The 25,279-nt window shown below is 36.5% G+C and overlaps 1 pseudogene; it reads right to left on the reverse strand.

The window, feature by feature from the left end:
• Positions 1–14,486: 14,486 nt before the first annotated feature.
• Positions 14,487–14,594, reverse strand: LOC118576980 (annotated as a pseudogene).
• Between the last annotated feature and the right edge of the window lie 10,685 nt (positions 14,595–25,279).

Raw genomic sequence — 25,279 nt, forward strand, 5'->3', positions numbered from 1 at the left:
GGAGAGATAATATCCAAATTGACAAAAGCAAAACAAAAAGGACATAACAAAAGACATGAAGGAAATCCAGGAAATTATAAGGAAATACTTTAAAAACCTGTATTGCACTAAATTATAAAATCAAAGAGAAAGTGGGTAATTTTCTTGATAGGTACAATTTAAAAAAGAAAATCAAGATCAAATCAACAATACAAACAAGCTTAGAACCCAGAGTGAAATAAAAGTGGTCATTAAAAGTCTCCTAATCAAAAAAAGCCCAGGGACAGATAATTTTAGTTCAGAATTCTACATGACTCTCAAAGAAGAGTTAATGTCAATACTCCTCAAATTATTCTACTAAATAGAAACAGAAGCATTGTCCAATTCATTTCATTGGGCCATGGTCACCTTGATACCAAACCATGTAAAGACCCAACAAGGAAAGGGAATCAAAGACTAATTTCCCTCATGAACATAGATGCAAAAATACTCAATAAAATACTTTTAAAAGGAATCTAAGAACACATCAAAGAGATCATTCACCATGAATAAATAGGTTTCATCCCAGAGACAGGTGGATGGTTCAACATATGAAAATTAGTAAATATAATCTACCATATAAAGAAAGTGAAACACAAAACCACTTGATTATTCTCATTAGATGCAGAAGAGAACTTTGGCAAAATGTAATATACCTTCATGATAAAAATCCTAATAGATTAGAAATATAATGAATGTACCTAAACATAATAAAGGTGATGTACATTAAAGCCAGAGCCAACACCAACTTAAATGGAGAGAAACTCAAAACAACTCAACTAACATCAGAAACAAGACAATGTTATCCACTCTCTCCAAACCTATTCAATATAGTATTTGAAGTCTTAGCTAGATTGATAAGACAACTGAAGGAAAGAAAAAAGTCAAAGTATCATAATTTACAGATGATATGATAGTATATAAAAGTGACCCTAAAAAGTCCACTAGAGAACTACAGCTGATAAAGAATTTCAGCAAAGTAGCTGGATACAAAATTTGCTCATGAAATCAGAGTTCCTCCTAAATACAAAGGACAAGTGGACTCAGAAATATCAAGGAAACAACGTCTTTCACAATTGCCTCAATAATATAAAAATATCTTGGGATCACTCAAACCAAGCAAGTAAAAGACTTATGTGATGAAAATTTCAAGTCTTTGAAGAAAGAAGATATCATAAGATGAAAAGATCTCTCATGCTCGTGGATGGATTGAATTATTATTGTAGAAATGACCATCCTACAAAAATCAATCTACAAGATCAATCCCTATCAAAATTCCAACACAATTCTTCACAGACCTTGAAAGGACAATTCTCAACTTCTTATGAAAAAAAATGAAAACAAAAACAAAACAGGATAGCTAAAACCATCTGGAACAATAAAGGAACTTCTGGAGGTTATAACAAGAGCCCCAATGTTATATATACATATAAATTTATTAAGGGGTTCTATGGGGAAAACAGACTCACTGATATAAATTAATGCCATTGCCACTTCATCTCCCAGGGAAAGATGGGGAAAGTTCCAGATCAGGTGCTAAACCATGTGCCAGGAAGCTTTCCATATCTAAGAGAGAGCTTGCAACCCCTTCCCCTTTCCCTTTTAAGAGGTCATGTAGGCAGGCAAGAAACACCACCTCTGTCAGGCCAAATAGCCCAAGGTCATGGGTGGAGTAAATTTCCACTACAAGAGGTATTACCACTCCTGATTTCAAGTTATACTACAGAGCTATAGTAATAAAATCTCCATGGTTTGGCATAAAAACAGACACATTGGCCAATGGTATCAAACTGAAGACCCAGACATAAATCCACATTACCATGGACACCTGATTTTTATAAAGAAGTCAGAAACACATGCTTGAAAACAGAAGGCATTTCAACAAATTGTGCTGACCAAATAGGATTTCTGCCTATAGAAGAATGCAAATAGATCTATACTTATCACCCTGAACAAAACTCAAGTACAAGTGGATCACAGACCCCAACAGAAAACCAGATACATTGAACCAGATAGAAGAGAAAGTGAGGGAGTAACATTGAACTCATTGGCATAAGAAAAGACTTTCTGAACATCACACCAATAGCAAAGGAACAAAGACCAACAATTAATAAATGGGAACTCATGAAACTGAGAAGCTTCTGTAAGGCAAAGGACACCATCATTCAGACAGAGTAGTAGCCTATAGATTGGGCAAAGATTTTTACTAACTCTAGGTCTGATATCCAGAATACATAAAAGAACTCAAGAAGCTAGATATCAAAAAGCCAATAATCCAATTAAAAATTGATTATAAATCTAAACAGAGAATTTCAAAAGAAGAAACTCAGATGGCTGATAAACACCTAAAATAAATGTTCAACATCCTTATCCATCAGGGAAATGCAAATCAAAACTGCTTTGAGATTCCATCTTACACCTGCTAGAATGAGTAAGATCAATAATGCAAGTAATACCTTGTGCCAGCATGGATGTGAAGCAAAGGGAACACTGTTCCATTGCCAGTAAAGGTGTAAACTTTATAGAAAATATGGAAGTCAGTATGTTGGTTCCTCAGAAGTTGTGAATCAATCTAGCTCAAGATCCAACTATACTAATCTTTGTCATATATCCAAAGGATGCTTCATCCTACCATCAGGACACTCATTTAACCATGTTCACTGATGCTTTATCCAGAATAGCCAGTAATTGGAAACAACCTAGATGTCTCACATCAGAAGAATGAATAAAGAAAATGTGGCACATTTATACAATGATGTATTCAGGAGGTTAAAAAAAATGCAGCATGAAATTTGCAGGCAAAGGAGTAGAAGTAGAAAAATTCTTCCTAAGCAAGGTAACCCAGAACAAAGATAAACATGGTATTTATTTGATTATATATTCATATTAGCTATTAAATATATGATAACCAAGCTACAATTCCTGAGAGATTGGGTACAGAGTAATGGTCTAGAGTGGAAAAATGAATCTCCCTGGGAGGGAGAAATAGAATGATTTTATGAGTGAACTGGGGCCAGGTGGGGTAGAAATAAGAGAATCAGGTGGGGAGAGGGAGAGGAGATAGGGTTGAGGGAGAGAATGCAGAGAGACAGCAAGAATTGGGCATTTGAGGGATGATATGGAAACAATGCAATGCCAACTTCTTGCAATATATGACGGAACTCCTAATGAGGTCTCCTAATAATGGGAGATAGGGAGGATTGCTTCTAGGCTAATATGGTTTGATCATCCAATACCCCATGAAAGGTGTCTGATGACACCATGGCCCAGATGATCCAATATCCAAAAGCAGGTTAAAGCAACTGGCTGAGATGATTCATCTTCACAGACTACTACAGCCAATATTTAACTATAATTCTTAATTTTCTCAGGATCCCCATAAGATTACCAATGTCCTCAATCAGCAGCACAGTAGTAGAAAAAGCTATGCCCAAATTCCCAAAATATTGTTTAAAGGGGGTTGATTATAAATGGAATCTCTTTCTAAAGAAGAAAAGGGAATGGTATAGATATGATAGGATGAAAGGGTAGATTATTGAATATACTTTTAAAGAGCAACAACTTGTTTAAAATGTTTTACATTGCTGTAGATTTTAGTTTATTGCAAATTTAAATTTAATTTGGTTATACTGTATGTATATTTCTACTCTTGTTTAAGGTATTATGTTTATCAGCTCATTTAAAATTGTAATATATAATTAAGAAATACAGGATAATCAAACTTATAGTCATATTAGTTAATTTTTTAGGTATATAAAGGTATATTTCAATTAGGTAGGTAATCTTCAAGCACTGCAAAGACTTACAGAATATGGTATTTAAAATGTTTTAAAAATTTTGATTTTCTGGACAATGAGACACATCTGCTCCTGGCAGCACTGATTTACTTCAAAGAAGAAGATGGTCATCAAAGACACTTCATAGGGTGTTTATCTTCTTCTTGGCACAAAATGGCCTGCTGGACAAAGAATTGCTCTTGCCTGGACTGCTTGACAGTATGTTATGTAGACTGGACAGCAGGGCCCACAGAAAAGTGACCACTAAATTTTGCCAAAACGAGGTGAGATGGTCCTTCAGGTTCCTACGTCACAGAGGAGGCTGCCAGAATTTCTGCAGGACACAGAGAGAAGCAATTGAGAAACTCTAGACCTATAGACTGAAGATAGATGTCCCAATGTTGCAGAGGAACTTGGGATGCCTGTCCAGGCAGCCAGCTGTCTCTGTCATTTTAGATTTTTGGAAGTTGCTTATAAAGATCTTCCTGTTTACTTACATAATATTATATCCTACTGGGTCTTTGATGTAGCTGAAGACTAAATAGTTACAATCAATTTCCTTGGTTATGATAAAAGATAAATTCGATATGAAACTTTAGACTCGCATATATAGGGTAGATGATAAAATATTTTCTTTAGCTTGGTGGTGGTGGCTCACGCCTTTAATCCCAGCACTCAGGAGGCAGGGGCAGGCAGATCTCTGTGACTTTGAGGCCAGTCTGGTCTCCAAAGCGAGTCCCAGGAAAGGTGCAAAACTACACAGAGAAATCCTGTCTCAAAAAACATAAATAAATAAATAAATAAATAAATAAATAAATAAATAAACAAACAAACAAACAAGGCATTGGAACTCACAGAGACCTAAGCAGCAAGCACAGGGTCTACATGGCATTCCACCAGGTCCTCTGTGTTTGTATTACAGCTTTCAGCTTACTAGTTTCATGGGACTCCTGGGTGTGAGAATGAGTAGATCTCGGATACTTGTACCTGCTCTTAGGACATTTTTCTCTCTGTTGGATTGTCTTTTCCAATTTCAAAATGATCGGGTTTTTTTTCTACATCTTACTACATTTTATTTTGTCATGTTTGGTTGTTTTCTTTTCCAAAATGGTTCTTTTCTTTTTTTGACACAGAGTTTCTAAAACTGTTCTTTTCTAATGAGAGACATAAAGGGAGTTAGTGAGAAGGGGAGGGGAGGTGGGGAAGAATTGGCAAGAGTAGAGGCAGGGAAAATTATAATCAGGGTATATTGTATGAGGAAAGAATATATTTTCAATAAAATGGGAAAAGCAAGGAAAGAAAGAAAGAAAGAAAGAAAGAAAGAAAGAAAGAAAGAAAGAAAGAAAGAGAGAAAGAAAAAGAAGAAAAGAAAGAAAACAAAACAACCCAAAATCACACATTTAGAAATAGATAAATGAAAGACAAAAATAGACAAACCCCTGATTTTAGTCTATAAGTCTTATTGGAAGCAGTATTTAGGGGCAGAATTTAAAGGTTTCTTGTGGAAAAATCCATCAATTTAAAAAAAAAAAAAAGCTGTAGGTAAAGATGGCTAAGTGTTGTGGAATATTGGTTGAAGATGTGTTACTTTTTTTTTTCTGCTGTGGAACATTTGTTTAATGATCCAAAGATGTGCTGCATTCTTTTATGTTGCATCTGTTTAACATTGTGAAACTATGTTACTTTGCCTGTTTAAAACACCTGATCCTGATAAGTCTAAGAAAGAGCTGAATGGCCAAAAGCTAAACATGAGAAAGGATAGGTGGGGCTGGCAGCCAGAGATAATAAATATAAGGAGAAATCTTCCCTAAGGTGGGATACCTTGCCCCGCCTTGATGCAAAGAGAAGGGGCTTGGTCCTGTCTAGCCTTAGTATGCCAGACTTTGTTGACTCCCTAAGACAGGCATACCCCCTCTGAAGAGTGTCTGGGGGGTGGGGAAGTGAGGGGAGCAGGAGGGAGGGGGAACTGTGGTTTGAAGGTAAAATGAAAAAAATTAATTAATTAAAAAATAGAGGAGAAATCTGGGAAAAGAGATTCAGGAGTGACAACAGGAGATAAGACACCAGGGGCCAGCCATCCTACAATTGAGGAAACAGTAACAGAGGCATTCAAAGATAATTTTATGTCTTATGTTTGAGCAGATAAAATACATGTCACTTGTCTTGTAGTTTTTTCTAGATTTCTTTCTTTATGTCTGCAGCCAGGATTTTCAGAGTCTTCTCCAATCAAATCTGATATCTATCAACTTTGAATTAAGCCATAGCATTTCATTTTCTGTGAAAACAAAAGCATAAGCTATTCCCCTGTAGTTGGAGACCTTCTCTCCAGCCCCCGCCAAGCCCTGTTAGTCCAATAATCCACTTGTAAAATAAACACACAGACATTTATATTATTTAAACTGCTTGGCCATTAGCTCTGGCCTACCATTGTCTAGCTCTTACTTTTATGTTTAGCCCATTTCTATAAATCTATACTTTGCCACATGGCCCGTGGCTTACCAGTACCTTACATCTTTCTTGTCATGGCAGCAGCTGGCAATGTCTCTCCATCCAGCCTTCCACTTCCCATAATTGATTGTAGTTCCAACTTATCTAGGTCATTATCCCTCATTAATCCTGGACAATATTTGATAACCATTTCTTTGTGTATAGTCTTGTATTAGGTTAGAACCTTCTTATTTAGACAAAAGGAGAAGATGTAGTGGGTAGCCATTCCATCCTTGGCCTGGAAGTTCCAACACCCATTGAGGCTTCGGTAATGGTCATGCCTACAAGGTAGGGCTAAGGGAGGACGCTGAAGACCCAGGATCGAGAGGAGAGGCTTCTCTTGGTTCCAGGACCCTGGACCACTGGAGGTAGACTGGGCAGAGTTCTCCAGATAACACTGCCGGACTGCGCCATACCTTTCCCAGACCCTGCAACCTATCCCTTCATTTTTAAGCTACCTCACAAAATAAACCTCCCTTTTAACTACATGGAGTGGCCTTAATAATTACTCCAATATTCCCCAATATAATGTATTTTTTACTTCCACTTTGAAGTTAAGACATTTAAAAAATATATTAGGTTGGTTTAATTTAGTAGTTTTATAATCCAATGTCTCTCAGTAGCCATTGTTTGTTCATCAGTAATCAAAAAATATAAAGTCAATAAAATACCATACAGGATCCAGACACTCTGTGCATTTTTCATCTTTACATGGCTTATCATTTTTATATTAAATAAACATGAACAACTTGGATGACAGTGGGAGTAATGAAGGGCAAGGTTTGAGGGAAAGAAAGCTTAGGGGCACAGGACATCCCAGCTGGATCAAGAACAGAAAGGGAGAACAAGGAATAACAGACCATGATAAATGAAGACCACATAAGAACAGGAATAGGCAGAGTGCTGGAGAGGTTCCCAGAAATCCACAATGATACATCCTCTGTAGACTGCTGGCAATGGTTGAGAGAAAGCCTGATCTGACCTAGTCTGGTGATCAGACGGCCAAACATCCTAATGGTCATGCTGGAACTCTCATCCAATAACTGATGGAAGTGGATGCAGAGATCCTCAGCCAGGCCCCAGGTAGAGCTCCAGGTGTCCAATAGTTGAGAAAGAGGAGGGACTGTAAGAGCGTGAATTGTTGAGCCCAAGATTGGAAAAAGCACAGGGACAAATAGCCAAACGAATGGAAGTACATGAATTATGAACCAAAGGCTGTGGAGCCCCCAGCTGGATCAGGCCTTCTGGATAAATGAGACAATTGAATAGTTTGAACTGTTTGGGAGGCATCCAGGCTGTGGGACCTGGACCTGTCCTTAGTGCATGAGCTGGCTGTTTGGAACCTTGGGCTTACACAGGGACACTTTGCTCAGCCTGGAAGGTGGGAACTGGACCTGCTTGTACTGAATCCACCAGGTTTAAATGAATCCCCAGGGGTGTCTTGGTCCTGGAGGACATGGGAATGGAGAGGAGGGGCTGGGGGGAGGTAGGGGTGGAGGCAGGAGGAGGGAGGACAGGGGAACCCATGGCTGATGTGTAAAATTATAACACAAATATACTACTACTACTACTACTACTACTAATAATAATAATAATAATATTTACCTTATTATTACAAACTACTTTTTTCCTATGGCTGTCTATATCCATTTTCTTTTCTGTTTTGAGCCTTACACACATTGCAAAACACACCATAATCTGTTTAGAGTTTTATTCCCCCATTTTTACCTCTTTTACTGTGTATCTGTAATCTTTTCTGTCGGCATGAGCAAAATGTAATTTGCCATGTAGCTTAGTTCATGGCACACTGGCTGGTGGTTCAAGCCTGCAGGCAGCATTGGGAAATATATCTCTGTACCAGAGCCCACAGGAGAGACTATGGAACTAGGAAGCTGCAGTTGGCTCTATTTTTCTGTGTTTGGAATCTTTCTTTTTTTAAGCTTTCTCAGGTGTTATGTGGAAATACATGTCTTCATGTTGGACACCATTTGTAGGAAAATTTTTCTGTCCTACCTGCCACCTCCCAAATCATGACGCAGAGACTTATTATTAATTATGAAAGCTTGTCCAATAGATTAGGTTTGTTTTTAATTATTTATTTTAACTTAAATTAGCTCATATCTTTTAATGTACATTATTTTATGTGGCTTGTTTACCTTTACCCTGTAGTCTTTATCCTGCTTCTTCTCACTCTGGCTGGCAACTCCTCCCTTCTTCTTCCCAGCATCCCTTGTCCAAAAAATCCTACCTAGTTATTTGTCATTCAGCTTTTTAGTAAACCACTCAGAGTGACTTCTTCATAGTGTACAAAAAGATTATTTCACAATAAATATCTTATGTCAAAACGCTCTTCAGATCTCCCACGCCTTTCAGCTTTGTTGACTACTATGCACTTCTTTCTGTTGGGCTGGTTCCACTCCCTGTAGCAGCTTTCCTTAGTAGGCATCCTACAACTCTGGCATCTCTAATACCTTGGGTTCTCTAAGGCAATTTCAGGATTCAACTTCACAGCTTCACACAGTGGACTCTCTCAGGGCCCCCATTTAGGGACACCTCTGATATGTGTCTGGCCTTAGCAGCTGTCCTTAGTCATGGGAGAAAATTCCATAACCCCTTTCTTATAACCTTAACTCCATTACCACATGGCCAAAGCTGCCAAGAACTGATGCTTGCTGGGGCTGGAACATGCCCCCTTTGATCAATTATATCTTCACCAGCTCTCAGTTTTCCTTCACCACCTAAGCCTGACTGTCCTGTTACTTGCTCTGTATACCAGGCTGGCCTCAAACTCAGTTATCTACCAGCCTCTGCCTTCTGGGTGTTGTGATTAAAGGCATGCACCACTACACTTGGCTCTATGTTTTTCTTTAATTTATTTTCAGATGTTGGAAACTTGGTGGGATGGGATCTTGCCATGAGGTCACCACTCCCTTTGTTGCATATCTTAATCTTTTTATCTCCTTGAATACAGGACTTAGCTCCATTCCACTTTGTGGTGCTTCTTTTCTCCTCAAATATTTTTCCTTGCTCTGCTTGCTCCTTTTCATTATGTATCTTCATTATAATTAACACAAGTAACTACACAACACAGCCAATAGTAGGCTGTTTAAGATTTCCTCTGCCAACAGAATTAATCCAAAACTCTTCACTTTAGCCTCTGGCAGACTCTTTGGACAAGTACAAATGCAGCCACATTCTTCACCAAAATATCACAAGAACGACTTCTAGGCAATATGCAGAATTTCTTTTCTTTTGAAACCTCTTGACTTAATCCTCAGAGTTCAAAGCACTCTCAGCACCACTGTCTTCCATGCTTCTCCTGGTAAGGCCCATTAAGTCGCACTTAAAGCATTCCCCTGCTGTCCTAACAAAGAGTAACAGAGTACAAATCCCTCCAAACAAAAGCACAGTCTGACCTTGCACAGCAATACTGCTGCCCTGGTACCAACTTCTGTCTTAGTTATGCTTTCTATTATTGTGAAATACACCATGACCACAGCAACTTTTATAAAGGAGAACATTTAATTATGGTGGCTTGCTTACAGTTTCAGAGATTCAGTCTATCATCCTCACGGTGAGTTCTTCCATGTTGATATGTAGACAACAGGAAGTAAATTGGCCTATGAGTTTCTGAAGCAGGTGTTCTTGGAGGTCTCTGAAATACTTTGACCAAAAACTTCAGGGGAAATATCTCATAATGTTATAGCTGACTCTGTTAGAGTAGCCTATAGTTATCTGAGTGGATTATTATCATCCAACAATATGTGTGTGTGTGTGTGTGTGTGTGTGTACATATATATGAAGCATATATATACACATACACACACACACACACACACACACACACACACACACACACACATATATATATATACACATGTATATATGAAGTTTAGGAAATATTAGATTTCCTTGTTTTTTTTTTTTCAGACATCTTCAGTGTTAGTTACCTTTCCTATCTTAAATGGCCTTCTCAATTAACCCTATTTCCTTTTCATACCACCTGAGGTCTGAGAACTGCACCGATATACACATGAAGAGATACTATCACCAAATAAATTTTTTTCATGCTTATTTTGGGTCACTCTTGATAACTGTTGGAAGAATCTCTCTCCAACTAGCCTAGGGAATGCTGTAGCTATGAACTCAGGAACCTTTTTATGTCCAGATACAGCTGCTTTTAACAGGGGTTATAGATTTCAGTCCTAGCAAAAACTGAAGTGAAGATAGAAAATAAGTCTTTTAAGTTTATTTTCTCTCCATTCCCATTTGTCACAAGCTACTGCACCTTTGGTAGTACAATCTCCATGTCTTGTTTATTTGAGTTTTAAATAATTCAGATGAGCACACTTTATACTTTTTCCTGGGATCTCATCCCACTCTTCAGTGGTGCTGCCAACTAGGAGGCTCTATTCACAAATGCAGTTCTTTAGAAGTGTCTATTTCCTCAGTTTTGTATTAATAAAGAGATTAATAACATTTTTAAAATGAAAGAAAATCAGATGGTCAAATACAGTGGATTGTGGTGGATTTTTTCTTTTGCTAATATTTATTTTGTTTATTTCTTTGAAGTGGTGAAGTATAAGAGGCAGGGAGAGACAGGTTCACCAAAAGGAAGGATGAGTTGAGTTGATAAAGCATGTCTCTCCGAAGAGACAGTGGCAGACAAGAATCAATAATGAATTCCCTGTCTAATTTTTTACACTTTCTGTGTGAAATGAACCTCAAGGTGCTGATTTCAGTAATTTCTATGGATTTGGTCAAGTTTCAGGTTGTTAACTTCAAATTGATTTTTAACCATTTAAACATCCATTTCTATTATGTTAACCTGCAGTACAAAAGTTGAACATAGTGCTAGAGAGACTGGGGAGTCTGAAGGAGGGAGGTATGTAACTCAAATCTCCTTCAAAATGTGAAGCTTTGATATGCTTATATCTTTTGCTATCAACAGCCCCTTCTCTTTCTATTTCTGTTCCAGAAGACATACCCATGTTGATCAGTTTGTGAACTCCGGGTTCTCCAACTCCTCAATTTATGTAACTGACAAGAAGCTGGCAAGTGGCACTCACAGTTCTATTACCACAAGGGATAAAAGCATGATTCTCTCACCCTAGCATCCCCATAAATAGAGGGCAGTTTCCAGATGGCTGTAATACAGATAAAGGCTTCTGAAGAATTATTATGATTTCTTTGTAGAAATATACCTATAAACATGAGTGAAATTCAATGCATTTGTATTATACAAAAACAGGAATGCTTCAAAGGTAATCAAGACAACTCCATTTTACACATTGAATGCCACTCTTTGGAGTTTTCTATGTACGAAAGTCAACCTTCCTCAGTCCCCTTCTTCCCAGACTGCTGATTAGCATAAAGTTCAAAATTCTTAACAGCAACCACCAAACTCTATCTTCTCTGACCTTTGTTTCATGACAACAGATGCACTGTTCTCCATATGCATAAGATAGCCATACTCACAATTGACTTTCTACTATGGATTCTTAAAACTTTCCCCATCCTTCTGTATCTTCTTAAATTATGTGTGTTTCTTTTTAGGTATAAATTTTCCTGATTCAGTATGTTAAGTGTAAAATTATATCCTTACTTTCATAGATGAAATGAATTATTTATTATTATTGTCTATGTGTGCTTGTGTATACATATCTGTGTGTGTGTTCCTTTGTGTGTTGGTGTTTATGAACATGTGTACACATGCATGTGAGAGAATAAGGTCTATGTTATGTTTGTCTTTCAATAATTCTCCACCCTAGTTTTGGAGACAGGGTTTTTCACTTATCTGAAGCTCAGTGATCCAGCTAGACACTTTGGCCTCGAAGACCCCAGGCCTCCTAACTCTGCTTTTCCTATTCTAGCTTTTAAAGTAAAATTTTTATTTCAGAATTTATATCAAGGAAATTGGCCATTAGAAGAAATTAGACTGTTTCTACAAGATATTCTGCTTTTAAAATATTTACCTATAGAAATCTGGATACACTACTAAGTAAAGATAATAATAATTGTATCTTGAAAAACTGAAGTTCTTAGAATGGTTCAGAGTTATTGGACTAATTATAATATAGCTAATTTGTTGTAGAATATTACTTTAAGATGTGTTACTTTTGTTTATGCTCTGGAACATTTGATTAATGATGCAAAGATGTGTTTGATTAAATAAATTCCCCTGAGGTCAGGAGGCTGAGTCAGCAACTAGCTGACAGGAAGTGAAAGGGAGGAACCAGGTGGAGAAAAGTTTTTAAGTAGGGGCAAGGGGAAGCACAAGGGCCTTTTGGAAGATGTAAGTAAGGAAAGGGGTGAGCTACTTGCTATTCAGCCTCTCAGAGGAGCAGAATTCCACCTCAACTTTTGAATCTGAGTTCTTTAGAGGGACAGAGATTTAGTTAAGTTTCCTTTGTAGCTTTGAAAGGGTTGCTGTCTGAGGGAGCAGAATTCCCCCATGGCGCTGCTCTTGAAGCTTGACCACTGCTGGTAGCAGCAGAATTGCAGTTGCTAATTTGGACAGTGTGGGTTAAAAGACAGCAACAATTTAAAGAATAGAAAGGACAACATTAACTGTAATATAGTTAACAGAGCTAATCAAATTTGTGTAGAAATACAGACGGGATTAGAAGACTAATAAAATTTCCTGAGAGAGAGGCAAAACTTCTTACCATTCAGAAGTTGAACGATTCAAATATATGAATATAGGAAGCTGGCATATTTTAAATCCAGAATTTTAAGGACCAATGTAGGATGGAAACAATATAATTAAATCTGGGAAGATCACTTATTCATATTACTGGAGTAAAAAAGCATGGGTATTTAAAAATATAAGGTGTTAAATAGAATTTTATAGTTATCTCTAGGAAAATCAAGTGCTTGAAAATTTTGTAAAGAGAAACATGAGCAATTGCTGTAGTAAGCTTGGATTTCTGAAGATCATTTTCTATACTCTGGCTCAGGAATATGGAAACCAAATGTTTAGGAAAGTACTGACTACATATTAAATTTCAGGGGAAAACAATGACACCACAACAATGTAAATAAAGGAAAGACTCTTTAAAAACACTACCAAGAGAAAATGTAGAGCTGAGCCTGGACCTTGAGACCTTGTGAGCTGATACTAGCCTACTTCCCATGTGAATCTTCCTATACTTCTCAACTCCTGTGCTCTCCTTGTGTCGAAACTCCATCTAATTCCTTTCCTGTCTTACTCCAACGCGTTGGGATTTTGATGCTTCTTGTGGCCATTTTCATTATCATCAAAACAACCTATTTAGTTATTGTCTGTCATCTTAGTACATGACAAAAACTATTGCTCCTAAAGATGTCACAAGTTTGCAAATAAACTCTCTCTGCTTCTAAGTCACATGCCTTCATTCCCACCCATGCAACTAATTACTTGCATGTACACTCTCCCTGTACCGTGTGTTTCAGTGCTAGAGATAAACACCTTTCTGCAGAGTCACACATGTTCAAACCCAGCTCTTCATGTGTGCTTTCATGGAAATCATCTCTCCTGGGATTTTCTTTCTGTTTCATTCATTCTGCTTAAAATAAAATGTCAAGCCTCAGTGCTACAAGTTGCTCAGCGTTGTCCGCTGTATTCAGCACTGTGTGTTATGTTACATTTGTTTCTGGGACACACTGTTGGTCCCTGCTGAGTGTTTTTGGACTCTGGGCTTTGTGGGAGTTCTGGATAGACCCATAACTTTTTTTATTGGACCTTGTGATGAATCCTTCAAAGAAACAAAGAAATTATTGATTAGAGATGTTTGGTTTCTATGCATCAGTTTAATGCACAATGTGAAATCTACTATAGCTATTTGTATTTATGTCTCCTGTCTGTGAAACTTCAGATTTAACATATAAACACTTAAGTCAAGAGCTAAGAATAGGTTGTGAAAATAGTGCATTTCATATTTTATTATTAGTATTTATAGATAATATTATTATTCATTGAAATTTTAGTTAAAAGTATAGGAGAGACTTGTGTCTTTGCTGTGGGCAGTAGATTTGCTAGCAAAGTGATATACACATTAGAATAGAATCTAATCTCTCTATTGTCATCACATTGCAGAATAACATTAGGAAAAACACCACATCCTTCAGATTGTCTTCTTCATTCACATGAATTCCTCTTTTTATAAAGACACAGCATAGAAGTCAGAAGTCTCTAGAGAGGGAAGCAGCAGTAGTATTTCACGTTGTATGTGGACGAGACACAAATAAAGATCAATATACATTAAAATGTCAAGTTTAAACTAATAAGAACAGATACTACACTTGATCTTAGCCAAAAGGCTGAGAGGAAAAGGATGGCCTAGTTGATTGGTTTACCACTCCTATACCCACATAGAAAAACAATTTCATTTTCAAGCAATGGGTACACAGCTCCTTGTTATCTGCAGATTCTCATCTACAGTTTCATGTTTTGCCTCCTGTTTGTTCTTTGACTTGCTACTTTTGTTCACACACATACACATTAAAAAAGACAATAATTACAGAGTTGAAATGCTTCCTGAAAATCCCAAAAGAAGATGCCCAAAGAGTGTTTTGGTAACCCCTACACTCTATAGGATAAGCATATGCATGTTGAGTTGTGTATGAAGTATTGGAGGATGCAGAGTGATCTGCCCACTTTGGGGTGGTTTCCATTGGCATTGGGAATGCTTGCTAATTTGCTGAAAGCATAGATGGTTCACTATGGCTACTGCTCCCAAGGGAAACTATTTCAGACTTTCTCCTTTGTTGGTATTGAATCCAGTTATGATCTAATAAAGGTCTTTGACCATAGCAACATCCTTATATGTTTATTGGTAATATGAATTTTTAAATAATGGGAAACCTCCTTTCATTGTTTGCAGAATATGATTGAAACACATGTAAAGGATAAAGGAAGGTATGAAAACAGTGGTAGACAGATTGAGTCTTAAGGAAGAACAGAAAATATTAAAAGTATTAGGAATCTGAAAAGGTGCCTGTGCCTCCTTCATTTGTGGAATATGTGATAATTCTATGCCCTGTGGTGTTTCCTATCTCATACTTAGTTACACTGTAGAAAGGACCACATGCTCTCTGTTTACATTAACAGTAGTTGTTCAACACTAATTTATTGTTTTTACTTGTTCATCATATATTGGTAGATTAAATTATTGGCCCTCACTTTTCAATTACCCATAGCAAAAAAAAATAATAATAACACTGGTACTGCTTATCATGGCCTTAGGATAGATGTACACTATTGTTTTGACTTTAGCAGAAGGTTATATGATAATCAAAAGATGGTTGATTTATGTTTCAATAATGTGCAACTAGAAGCTCATGCTATAGGTAGCTACTGCTCCCCATGTCTGAACCTCAGTATATATGAAAGAGTCATACTGTAAATCTGCACCCTAAATGTGAATTTGTATTGTTAAATCAAACTTGATCCTATATGCAGAATCACAATACAAAACAATGAGTATATATTACAAGTTATGAAAATTGTGGGTTATGTTAGTACACAATTTGTTGAAGTATAATTAGTCCACATAGAAATAGGTACCAGAAGTGGACAGCATAAAAGGATGCTAAAATCTTTGGAGTCAAGTGTGAGAAAATGCTTGTAGGAAGCTGGACAAATGAAACACATCTTACATAGTGGCAAATGGTTTGGTGCATATGATCTTTACTCATGTTAAATTAGAAGACAGAAATTATTCCTTACTCAACTTGCCTAGGGGGATTAGATGCAGAAAACTGGAAATGCAAGCTGGTGGTTTATAATATCCACTTGCAGAGTTATTATCAGAAAACAGTGAGCTCAGAACAAAAGATTTGTGAACATCTCTCTCTCTCTCTCTCTCTCTCTCTCTCTCTCTCTCTCACACACACACACACACACACACAGACACACACACACACATTGCTTGTGCATTCCAACATATACAAAGTTGAAAAAGAAATGGAATCAATTATTTACCTACTTAGCCATTAAAACAATGTTTTAGGATAAAGGCTCATGTTCTGTGCACAGTTGTAAAGATACAAATTATGGAGAAAGCAAGCAGAGGATATTATTTTCCTAATCTTCATTAAATGAGTTGCTACAAATCTATCAGTTAGTGTGGGGAAAAAGAGCTTCATAAATATTAAAGATATGTATAACATCATATGAATGGGTCAAATCTCACAATCTCAGAAGCTAAGCAGACTTGTACCTAGGTTATCTAATGGGGGTTGTTTGACTCCATTGAACCTGATAATCTCAATTTCTTTATTTATGTCTGGACTCTAAAGCGTCAGACAAAGACTGTGGTGAGATGTTAGTTTCTATGTGCTTATGAACTCAACTTTGCACACTTAAAGTCATTGTAGATATTGAGTGTTTAGTATACAGAAAGAAAGAAATAAGCATGTCAATTTGTGATGACCAAATCACCTCATATTATATGTAGAAGCTGTCAGACTGCCATTTCCTGCACACCATGTTTCCATAAATTTTGACCTGGATTTCTGTAACCCAGGATATCTGGCAGACATAGCTGTTATCTGTGCAGAGTCTCCAACTTTGCCAGAATACTCATCTGAGATCTGAGTATGTGACACATTGAGAGGATAAGAACATCTGAGTTTAATCACTTACAAGGTACCATCAAGGTAAATGATGCAAAAGAAGAAACAAAAAATGTCTAACAATTTTATGTGTTCATGAAAGAAAGGAATTGTAACACCCAGAAAAACAACCAAATAATAAATTTTGTTTAAAAATAAATACATAACCTTACTGAGAAGGATTTTATCACTATTTTAGAGTGCCAGTCAATTTTATACTTGATAAAGTCATAGTTGTGACCCCAAGGTGGTTGAATACAGAGGACAGGTAGCAATCTTTACCTCAACCTCCTTATGTGCAGTAAGACACTGAGTGTGGCTGGAATCTTCTGCTGGCTCTGAATACAGAGAATTGGTGGATTTCAAGGTTCAGATATTACAATACATATGGACATTCCCTTCATTTATGAAAAGAAAGATGATTAGCTCAGCTAGTCAGTGATGTGAATGATTTACAGACTTCAAGATGTGGAGTCAAAAGTTTGTACTCCAGGATGAATATCATCTATTCTGGGTAACAAAACATACATTTGTAGACTTTTGTTTTGTCTTTCCATACATAAAATGAAACATAATGATCAATACCTTCTGCATTGAGGCAATGCATACCTGTTTTCTCCTCCTTTATTGCTTTGTTTCAATCAAGACTTCCTCATACTTATTCTAATAGTGAAGTCAAAGTCACATGTTTTTGTAGATGATATAGTTTAGAGCAGAGTGCTTGTGAGCATTCATCATGCCCTTGGTCCCAGTCTTAGCACTGAAAATAATTCCTAGTGATTATATCATGAATCCAAAGGGCACAGGAACATATTCTAGCATGGTCTTTCATTCCTGCCAATTCTCTTTAGGGTCTTATTTCTTGTCAACCATAAGAATTTCTTACAGTCACTATATTTGGAAATTTGACTTTGTGGTTCAGGTCTTGCTGTCTAAGAAAATTATTTTATTAAATTTATTTTTATTTTAAAATACATATAGGAGTTTATTTATGTGTCTTCACATAAGTATTTGCCTGCGAGTGCATGTGCCTGTGGACACTAGAGGTGCTGGGTTCCCTGGAACTGGAATTATAGATGGTTGTGAGCAGCCTCACATGGATGTTGGAAATTGAGTCCTGGACCTCTGGAAGAGCATCAGGTGCTCTTACCCCGCTGAGCCATCTTTCCAGCCCTAAGAAAATTACTAGTGAATAACATGTTCTTTATCATATTATATTTCACTTCCTAGCAAAAGGCCATAGTGAACTTCCATCAAAGAAAATGTCTCCTAATTTCTTATTCTAATAAATGATTGCTTTTATAATTATGATTAGTACTTTAGAACTGGTTTTTAAAAAAAGAACTTGCAAGATTTATTTATTTATTGTCATCTCAGGCTCTAGCATACACAAATTCACCTGTGGCCTCTTCCCACATATATTTATGTAGTGGTTGAAGAGAAGCCTGGACAATCCACCAATGAAAATATATCCTTTTTGTCTTCTCTGTGTTCAGGCTGTGCACATCATTCCTGAGGCAAAAGTGGAGGAAAACAGAAGCAAGAAAGAGAGGTAGAATACTGAGGCCATGGGTGTTGCCGGATGTGAGAGCAAGCTAGAGGCGCAGAGGCAGAATTCTGGATGAAGGGGATAATTTTGGAGCTTATAGGAAATAAAATAGAGCCATTAGACCTTAAATATATGGTTGGAGTTATAGAAATTACTCCATAGAGAATTACTAAGATCCACAGAAAAGAAAACGGGTAATTTACTACATAGGGACACTGTGTAGGGTCAATGGACACATTTTAAGTGGGCAGTAAAGCAGAAGGGAACATCTAAATTATTGGTCTTGTCTCTCCTAGAAGTTATTACAAACTAAGTGATAGGTTTTTTTTATACTTCAGAGAATGTGCTTCCTAGGAAAAAGCTACCAAAATGTTTAAAACCACCAGCTACTCTGAGAAATACAATGACAAAAACAATCATGTTTTTCTGTAGTTAATGTGGTGTCATATTTTATAAATTTATTTAATTTTTTCATACAATATATGTCGATTTCATTCTTTAACTTCCCCCAACTCCTTTCAGATTAATCCCACTCCCCTACACACCTAATTTCACTTTTTAAATCTCTCTTCTCTCTCAAGAAACAACAAATATCAAAAATCAAAACAAGTAAACAAAAACTCAACAAGACAAAAAAGTAACAAAACAAAATAAAAAAACATGGAAAAGCCATGGAGTCCATTTTGTGTTGGCCAACTACTCCTTAGCATGTGGCCTGCCCTGAGTGTAGTTGATAAAATACCCAGTTATGTTCCACTGAAGAAAACTGATAATTTCCTTTCCCAGCAGGTATAAATTACAAATACCTTCTTGTTTACCAGGGAATGTATATCTGTTTTCCCTTCTCAGTGCTAGGAGTTTGCTTTGAACATGTGCAGGCCTGTGTGCTTTGTCCCAATCTCTGTGAGCTCACGTGTGTATCAGCCCTGTAGTGTCGCGTTGTTTCCTTGGAGTCGTTCCACACCTCTGGCTCTTACAATCTTCCCACCCCTTCTTCCATGTAGATTCCTGAACCTTTGTGAGTGCAGTTTGATAAAGATCTCCCATTCACAGTTGAGTGTTCTAAAGTCGCTCACTATCTGCACCTCATCCAGTTGTGGGTCTCTGAGTTTACCACCTGATTTGATAAAAAGGTTTTCATTTGGGGGTCATGTGAGGTGCTCATCTATGTGTATAGTAATATGTCATTAGGAATCATTGTATTGTTATATTCCTTTAGCAAAACAATAGTAGTAGGTATTCCTGCAAGGCCTATGACCTATGTACTGTCATGTTTTTGGCCACTTGAGTCATGTCATCTAGGGGCTCATTCCAATGGATTAGGGATTAAATCCAATTTAAAAAGAGAAATACTATCCATTTTAAGTGAAAGTATACATTGTAGCTGGAGTTTTTCTCTCCATCTCCTGCCAAGCCCCTGCAGTCCCACAACCCACGTATAGATAATCACTCAGATGCTTATATTACTAATAAACTGTATGGCCATGGCAGGCTTCTTCTTATCTACTTCTATCTTAAATTAACCCATTTCTATTAATCGATAAGCTGCCACATGGCTCGTGGCTTACTGGTACCTTACATCTCGCTTGTCCTGGCAGCAGCTGGCAGGTCTCTCCCCAGCCTTCCACCTCCCAGAATTCTCCTCTCTCCTTGTCCCGCCTATACTTCCTGCCTGGCTACTGGCCAATCAGTGTTTTATTTACTAACCAATCAGAGCAACACATTTGACATACAGAACATTCCACAGCAATACAGTTAAAGGAGTGATTATTAGATTCTCAGTAAGATGTTGTAATTGCTAACAACTGGTTTGGCCTTTTTACAGTGTACAGTGGGCCAAGTTCTGTGGCTGTTTCATAATACAAATGCATTGGAAGCAAACAAACTTTTATTCTGCTGTCTCATTCTCTTGTCTAGCTCTCCAAATTACTTTTCTTAATTAAACACCACACAGATGTTCTTGCTTCTTGAAGATAGTAAGCAAAACATCTGAAGAAAGAGGCACCCATACACTGACCTTCCTCTGTGCAGAGACATTATGTTTCTGTGTGTTTGCATATTTTTTAAATGCTCTAGAGATTTATCAATGCTTACCTTTTTCACTTTTCACAAGTTTACTAAATACATTAGAGAATAAACTATTAATCCTATTGCTTATATGGTCTTTAAAAGTGGAATTCAAAGAGAATGAATATCTATGATTATTTACAAATTATTATGTTGCCTAGATATAGTTTTGACATTTTGATATTTTAAAAATCCCATTTTTAGGGATTTAAGTTTCTGGTACTTCTGAGAGAGGCAGGGCTTATTAGGAGTCAATCAATGCAGCTATTAAGGTTTGAGGTAAAGGAATTTAACTAAGGGGAAAACACTTCTAACAGGTATAGTTACTTACTTAATCTATGTCTGCTTACCCTACAGGCATTAGAATATAAAAATCTATGTATCCAGTAGCATTACATCAGTATTGTCATGCCAGTGTCTTTATTGCCCTACACATGAGGAATGTTGCTCAGACAACATAGATGTCCAGTTACATCTATGATTTAGCACTGTGGGAGAGCTAATTTTATCTCTATGCACAGTGTCTGGCTGTTAGAGTTATGTTGGCAATATAAAGCAAGCAGGAAAAATGTCCCTGTATTTATGTTCTTTGGGAGAGTTTATAAAGATCAATGATGATTTTTTAGATGTTTAGTAGCTTAGCCACGAAGACACCCAGTCCTGGCTTTTCTTTGTTGGGAATTTCTGGGATCAATGCTTTAATCATTTGCTGTTGACCTGTGCAGTTTTCCTATTTCTTCTTAAGCCCATGAGGAAGGGATTAGATTCTACTACTTCATCCATTGGCTAAATTATTCAATCTGCTAAATATACTTACATATAACTGTGCCTTACGATCCATTTTCTGAGTGAAGTACACACTGTTAATTGTCTTTTATATCTGCCTTTAAATTTAAATCTTCTCTTTTTTTATTGTTATTTTAGCTAAGAGTTTGTCAAAAAATTTTTAGTAACTAAACCTTAATAATATATCCCATAAGCTTCCTTTTATCTATTTTGTATAGTTCTGTTCTGATCTTCAGTATTTCTTACTTTCTGACAACTTGGAGTCTACTTGTTTTTGAATAAATCATTTTTTTTCTAGTTCATGGAGGTGTAAAGTGAAGTTGTTTATTTTTGAGCTTCTTTTCATATGTCAGTGTTTATCCCTATAAATGGTCTCACCAGTGATGCTTTTGCCACATCTCATAGTTTTCTATATTGTGTTTATATTTTCTCTCTACATTTTTTTGTGATGCATGTATTTCTTTTTTTCTTTTTTATTATTATTATATTTGTGTTTTAATTTTACACATCAGCCATGGGGTCTCCTGTCCTCCCCCCTCCCGCACCCATCCCCCACCTTCCTCCCATTTCCTCCCCTCCATTCCCATCTCCTCCATGGCCAAGACTCCCCTGGGGATTCATTTAAACCTGGTGGATTCTACATTTTAAGAATTCTTGTCTGCTTTCTTGTTTGACCTTGATTTTTCAAGGCTATGGTGCATGGTGTTTATGTACTGAGGGATGTTCCTATGTTCTTGCTGATGTTTCTATTGCTATTCCACTGATTGAAGTAATAAACAGAAAATTTGAAACTATAAAACTCCCAGAAGAAAATATAGGAGTAAGTTTCCTTCCTATGGACCTCTGAAATGATTTTAACATATTAAACAAAATGTGAAAGGTAGCTGTGCATGTGGAGAAAAATAAATAGTTAAATGAAAAAAGGCAGACTTTGGATTGGAAGAAAATAGTTATGAGTCATACATCTGAGAAAGGGTTTGAATCCAAGTCTATACGAGCATTATGGGACTTGGGTAAACTAATGAAGAAACAATCTCATTAAATGTTGGGCAAAAAACCCTGAATAGACAATTTTCAAAAAAGACATGCAAATGTACAATGTGTATGTGAAAATATGCTCAATGTCAATAATATCAAAGAAAGGAAGGTTAAAACCACAAGGGGATATTTTTTTATACCATTGACTTGAATATTACCAAAAATAAATAAATAAATAAAAACTGTCCAGTTTGTGGAGGAAAGTAAAATTTTAAGTACTCATGGAAAATAATATAAAAACTTCTCAACAAATTAAATACAGGGTAACCATATAACCCAGAAAACCTTTTACTGAGTAGAGAGCCAACAGAAATAAAGTCAGTATTTTGTAGGGCCACCTGCACAGCCATGTTTACTTGAGCATTATCCTCCATTAATAAGAGACAGAAATAGTCTAAATTTCCATTGACAGATGGTTAAATATCAACATTGTGGCATATAGATATTGGCAGCAGAGCATAACTCAACCTATAGAAAAAAGCATAGCTGAAACCAAAGGATGTATAAGTGAAATAAGTTGGATTTGGAAGAAAACATACTCATATGTTCTTACCTACACATGCAGTTCTTTCAATCATCAAATAAGTAGGAACAAAAAGTAGAACAGTAGTTACTGTATAGGACAGGAGTACTAGAGGAGAATAGGAGAGGAGAAAAGTTGCAAATAGTGAATACCAGGCCAAAATGTATATATCTAGACACAGAAATACGTCACATGATGACAAAAGCACTACATACAGATATAAAGTAAAATTCCACTTCAAAATAATTAATAAGGCATTCTTGTCACCATTAAAAGGATTACAGTAAAAGATGATAAATAACTTTGTTTATTGTAGTCATATTTTTACAATGTAAACATATAGTCAAAGTTCCATGTTGTATATTTCAAATATATGCAATAAAACTAAATTTTGAAAAGGCGAATAAAGCAGAATCATTCAACCAGCTGCGGATGGTGAGATGACTCATAATTCAGAACAATGTACTTTGTCTAAAAATAACTCCTTAAAAGTATCACTAATAGTCTATATGAAGGTAAGAATGTCCTTTGGTCTGTGTTCCATTGTCCAAAGTTTCTATACAAATCCTTGTCAACCATTCCAACTTAGAAGCAGCTATCAGAATTTAAATTAAAAGTTCAAGCTTCTGCTTACACTAAAAAGTTAGTGAAGTGTGACACTGTAATTTTTATTTACACACTTCAAATTTATGTTTCAAAGATTCTGCACGTTAAAATCTTTTATGAACAGAGAGATGTATTTCAGTGTCTTCACTCACTGGATGGAATGCATGTAAAAAACCTGTTCTAGTTGTTTTCTCTGTCACCTTTCAGTTGTTGAGCAAGAACGGGAAATGTTCTAACTTACAATATTTTAAGAGAGATCCCAAAAACAACTCATAAAGGCTGAGGAGCTGTATTAAAATAGCAGACGTAAAGCAAGAAGTAACTCATTCCTGTCACATCTCTGTACATATGTGTATTGTGGCGCTTTGGTATCCCTTTCTGAAAGTGTGCCTTCCAATTTATAAGTAAAGTACATTTATATTTCATTTTCAATTATGCTACATGGATTTATGGGTGATATAAAACTTTACACAGAAGCAGTTGATGTGATGTGAAGCCTTTGTTCTCTTTATTTCTTCAGCGAGGATATCAGCCACCTCACTTTCTGTGGCTTCTCTATGTAATAGATATTACTTTAAGCTGTGGTTGAGAAACTCCTTATCTATGAATGCTCTCTATATATTTTTGGCTTACAATGAATTATCCTCCCTCCACAATTACTAACATCTGATTTTTCCTTTCTTATGGGAATTAAAGAAAGTAATTTTCTATCTATCTATCTATCTATCTATCTATCTATCTATCTATCTATCTATCTATCTATCTATCTATCTATCTACCATCCATCCATCCATCATCTATCCATTCGTGTCTAGACTATATATTGATATAAAATGAAAACTGATGATATTTGTGAAGATGAGGATATGAGAGGCAAGGGTGAAGGTATGAATGTGAACAAAGCATTGCAGTAGGTAGCTATTAAAACAAAAACTCACAATTGAACAAGAATTGAGAATAAGTGATTGCAGAGTGCTCAGCCCTAAACATGACAGCGATATCACTCCATTTAAAACTTAGAGAACATCTTAGAAGAGTACACAGAAGGAATTTAAGAGCCAGAGGATGAATCCCAATCACCAACTCCAAGTCATATTTAATAAAATTTCAAAACTTTAAAGGAAAAACAAGGAGATTCCTTAAGTACTTCAGCAATGTTGTCATAATACATACTTGTAATGGAAGAAAACTCTGTTTACCAGTGTCATTCTGAAGAACAAGACCATCCAAGGAGAAAATGTAGCCATGCTTTCAATATTTCCAAGGCTAGAAAGTGGGATCCAGGGCAGGAAAGATGGCTTGCCAGGTGTCCTATCTGCCAAGCCTGACAACCTCAGTTTGATTTTCTTGCTCCTCATGCTTGGAGGAGAGAACTGAGGCACAGGCTGTGCTTTGATCTCTACATCTGCACTGTGGCATGCTATGTCACAAACACATACACCCATGAAATGAATGTACTTAAAAATTAGAAGTGGGATCCAAGGATTTAACATGAAGCCAGATGAACTTCTAAGTGTAAATATAGAAGATAGTTACTTACAGATTATAAACAAGGCTATGTTCCCATTGAAAAAATTTAGAGACTTCTATTTGAAAAGCTTCAGAGCATTGAAAACATGAATACAGAAAGAGATATATTTGTTTATTTTATTTTTATTGTTAGTTTCTATTGAAAAATTTAAAATAAAATACATTTTTATTGTTTTCACTTCCCAACTTCTCCTGGATCCTCCATGTCTCCCTACACTCCCAACTTTATGTTCTCTCTCTCTCTCTCTCTCTCTCTCTCTCTCTCTCTCTCTCTAAATAAATAACTAAGTAAAAAACCCACAA

Source organism: Onychomys torridus, chromosome 1 (genome assembly GCF_903995425.1).
Source record: "Onychomys torridus chromosome 1, mOncTor1.1, whole genome shotgun sequence".
Lineage (NCBI taxonomy): Eukaryota > Metazoa > Chordata > Mammalia > Rodentia > Cricetidae > Onychomys > Onychomys torridus.